Below are 4,689 nucleotides of genomic sequence, written 5' to 3'. Positions count from 1 at the left end.
GGAGATTGAGGTAGGGAATGTAGCATGGTAGGTGACCTCGTACGCGCTGATTAGACTTAATATTATGTTATTAGACTTGAATTATTGACTGAATACAGACATTTCTTCTTTACACAGAGAGACTGTTTTGTAACATTCCCACATCTTTTAATGGGTATTTATGATTACTAAACAATAGCATAGACTTATATTATTGGGTTACAAAATTACCCATGACTTCCTGAATGACGAGGTATAATTACACTATGTCGTGCTCGTTGGGTGATGTATGATAAACAATTGACTATCTTCACTCGATGCATGTCTTCCACACTCGTGCATTGAGAAGTAAGCGAAGAATGTAAGGGGAGAGCATTCCAGCTCATGAAATGGTTATATCGGAGGCACATCCAAAAAACAGCAAAATGTTGATACTCCAGAGCTTCCTAAACCGATATAGCAGGATGAGGATACGTCATCTTAGAAAACAGAAGAATAATCATACGGTATCGCATCTTCCAGTCACGTTTGTTCCACGGCACTAATAGAAGTCCTTAACCATATGAGTGTATGAAAAATGGTTTTATATCTATGAATTGTTACATATTTAGTCCATTGGTAGCTGATCACCCGCTATAAGTACCAAAATTGAGAAGAGCTCTCTACCGGTATATTTCCTAGGCTGTTCCGTAGCTCTGTCAAACAAAAATATTCTTCTTCTCTGGTCAACCACTGAATTTAAATCTTTTCTTTCCAGATAAATTTGTTGCCTTATGCACTTTGTCTCTAACATTTGCCTCGTCATAAATGAATTCCGACACACTGCATTATTAACTTTTGCCATGTAGCACACGCTCGAAATGTGGCCTTGAATTTTGCAGTAGCCGCAGTTGGTGTCGTTACGTCTGTCTTTTGTCTCCTTGAGCCTCCTCTACTCGTTCTCACAGTAACTGAGCTTGGCTTTCATATGCACTTATCTCACTTGCTGTGAGGTGTGGCAAGTTGTGTGAGGACCACTGCAATATCATGAAGACTATTCATATTCATTAAATATTTGAAGTGAAGGCCTAACGTAACTGTTACCTTAGCAACTCATATCTCAACTTCTTGGGCTATGAAAACTCGGAAACAGGGTTTGAGCATTTTTTCGTACATCTTTGTGAAACAGAGGAAATCAAGGAGAATTTGATTCATGTAGGCATCGATTGCTTCTTGCATGGGTCAGACAAGAGTGGGGGAGTTTTTATCAACTGATTGTTCAGAAATGTCTGTGCTTGTTTCTCCTACAGAGTCGAGTTAACTCCTGCTTGCTGTTGGCTAGACATGAAAAAAAAAATGGGTACCATCTGCTAACAAGAGTAACTTCTTTTCTTTCTCCAATTGCTTACATTCTGCTTTTCTTTCTAGTACTGCAACCATGCCTGCTTTGCTGGAAAATCTATAGGAATGTGATCATGTTTACTACACCCTCATTGTGTCACTTGAGCTTATTGTAATCCTAGTTACTGCACCACTTGATCCGGCTGTAACTGCTCATTGCTTCACTTGATCCTGTTGTGATCAGGCTCAATGAACCACTTAATCCTGTTGGCTGGTGTGATTGTAATCACTCCATCACTTTATCTTGGCGAGTCACTAGGCTGTGGTACACATAATCCTGGTGTGATCCTAGTCACCGCACCACTTGTGACCCTACTCACCGCATCATTAGATACTAAGTCACCCATGCCATTACAACATTTGATCCTGTTGTGATCCTACTTATTGTGCCACTTGATCTTTGTGTAATCATACTCTGCACAGCTTTATCCAAGTGTGATCCTAGTTATTGCACCACTTGATCTTGTTGTGATCCTGCTTTCTGCATCACTTGATCCTGTTGGGATCCTGCTTACTGCACCAATTGATAATAGTGTGGCCCGAGTTGCAGCACCACCTGATCCTTTGTGATCCTGCTTACTGCATCATTTTATCCTGGTGGGTTCCTACTCGCTGCACCAATAGATACTGATCACTGCACCACTTGATCCTGTTGCCATCCACCTCACTGCACTGCTTGATCCTGGTACTACCCAACTCACTGCCCGATTTTATCCTATGATCCTCAGTATTGCACCACCTGTTCTTGTTGTGAACCAAGTCACTGTACTACTTGATCCTGTTAGGATCCTAAGTATATTTTAGTTTAACCATACCACTGAGCTGATTAACAGCTCTCCTAGGGCTGACCTGAATGATTAGATATTTTTACGTGGCCAGCAACCAATTAGTTACCTGGCAACGGGACCTACAACTTATTGTGGGATCCGAACCACACTACATCGAGAAATGAATTTATAATCACCAGAAATAAATTCCTCTGATTCAACATTGGCAGAGCGGGGAGGCGAACTCGCGACTACCAAATTGGTAGGTGAGCACGCAAACCACTCGTCCAACGAGGAACTTGATACTCACTCTACCACTTGGTACTGGTTTGACCCTAGTCACTGCACCACTTTATCTTGTTGCCATCCTCCTCACTGCACCACCTAATCTTGGTGTGATACTTGCTCATTGTGGTAGTACTTCATTCTGTCGCTATCGTTGTTGTACATGAGGATAGCCTTGTGCCTCAACGAACGCTTGCTTTTGAAGCTGCATGTAGTTTTCTTGCTGCCTTTTTTTTCTGATAAGAGAATCACTAGGATTTTCGAAATTAATGTAAGTCCTTCCTCATGGTGCCAAACAATAAATGATGAGAGAGAAAATAGGAGAAATAAAAGACACAAAGAGTGATGAAACATGTTTTTAGAAGCTTTTTAATTTTCTGTAAAAGAAAACTATTGAGATGGCTAATTGTCTGTCCGTCGCACTTTTTCTGTCCACCCTCAGATATTAAAAACTACTGAGACTAAAGGGCTGCAAATTGGTTATGTTGACCATCCACCATCCAGTCATCAAATGTATCAAATTGCATCCCTCTAGTCTCAGTGTTTCTTTTATTTAAGGTTAAAGTTAACCATTATCATGCGTCTGGCACCGCTATAGGTGCCAACAACACAAGCCACCACCGGGCCGTGGTTGAAAGTTCCATGGGCCGCGGCTGAAATTTTCATGGGTTGCAGGTGAGTTTCGTGGGCCGTGGCTGAGAGTTTCATACAGCAGTATATGCTGTACAGAAAACTTGGTTGCGCCGAAGTTTTTTACTTGTTTTAATTTAGATTTCGGGGTTTAAACCCTCTGATAAAACAAACCTCACGAATCTCCTTTTCATAGAAAACGACTTCTCGTGAAACTAAAAATCCCTTAATTTCAGTTGTCAGGTTGGCCGAGTGGTCTAAGGCGCCAGATTTAAGCTCTGGTACTCGTGAGAGTGCGTGGGTTCGAACCCCACACCTGACAGTTCAAGTGTTTTACGGGCTGCTCTGCGAGCAAGAGCCCGTGCTGGCACAAGGCCAGCTTAATTTTAAACAACAACAACCCACAGGATTTGCGAAGTCTCGACAAAAACAGAAAACGGGAAACTATACAAAATACGTTTACTAAGCTGCAAAGACCTTGGGATACTTCAATAAAAAAACCACCATAGGGAAATTAGGGCAGTCGTCAATAACAGATCATAACTTTGATGTAAACAAGGTCTTGGTTGTAAGAACGTTCAGTAATAATCCACTCACTGCCTAAAGAATTTAAAATAACCCTTTACAAGCATAACTAAATATAAAGTCTTAACAAAATCTTCAGTTTTTCATTACTTTAATGGATGACTAGCTATTAGCAAGTTTACCTATCAAGAGACGCAGGGATAAACGATGGAAGCTTCAGTAATTCAACCGCTTTCGAACACCTTCAAATACTAATGAAAATCGTATGAGTAATATATTTAATGGGGAATAAAAATCAACTGTCAAACGGGAGAAAGTGACAACTGGGAGAAAGATTAGAGTTTAATTCAATATTTTTTTATATTTAAATAAAACTTGAAAGAAAAACATATCAAAGAAGAAAACTTCGATTGGTTTTCATCGCAGTTCGAATATTTTGGAACTGAATACGATATGATGCAGGGTAGATCTATCTGGAAAGCAAGGGAACGAAAACGGTACTTAATTTTTTTTGTTTTTTTTTGTTTTTGTTTTGGTAGAACTTCTCTGTCTGCTTGCCAGTATCCCTGATTTCTGTTTTGGAAACTTTTAATAGGCTTCCCCAAAAAGAGGCTTGTTTGAGCGTAAGGGTAATTCGCAAAAGACAGTTCTTGAACCAAGTTAAGTTACTCATGAAAGAATAACCCATCTTTTCCTCCACACCCCACTTTGGAATTCACTTCTTGCTTCCGTCTTCCCGGGTTATACATTCTTCATAGGCAGGTATATCGTTTACCACTTGATTAAGCGAATAAATCCATCGGCCTTTGCCCCCCCCCAACCCCCCCCCCCCCAACCCCCCACCACACAATTGACGTACCACGAGGTAGATTCTTTTAGTGGAGAGGCTTTCAATCGTAATCCCCTGCCTATCAATCTCTCTTATTTACCTATCCATGAATAACTTCAGGAATTTTGAGCCACATTAGGAACCGTTCTTGTCATAAAATGTGTTTATTTACAAGATTATTTTGTCCTACAGAAATGCGCTTAAAAGAACATCCCTTTGAAAAGTGAAGGCATATCAATCATCTAGTTTTTAATAAAAAGTTGAATAACAAAAGACTAATACCAATCTGCTTTT

The 4,689-nt window shown here is 40.2% G+C and overlaps 1 non-coding gene across 1 annotated transcript; it reads left to right on the top strand.

The window, feature by feature from the left end:
• Positions 1-3,279: 3,279 nt before the first annotated feature.
• Positions 3,280-3,363, top strand: Trnal-uaa (transfer RNA leucine (anticodon UAA)). Its single transcript has one exon. It is a non-coding gene; the product is annotated as a tRNA-Leu (tRNA).
• The last annotated feature ends 1,326 nt before the right edge of the window (positions 3,364-4,689 follow it).

Source organism: Macrobrachium nipponense, chromosome 8 (assembly GCF_015104395.2).
Source record: "Macrobrachium nipponense isolate FS-2020 chromosome 8, ASM1510439v2, whole genome shotgun sequence".
Taxonomy (NCBI): Eukaryota; Metazoa; Arthropoda; class Malacostraca; order Decapoda; family Palaemonidae; genus Macrobrachium; species Macrobrachium nipponense.
Note: the sequence above shows the minus strand (reverse complement) of the source record. Positions and strands in the feature narration are given on the sequence as shown.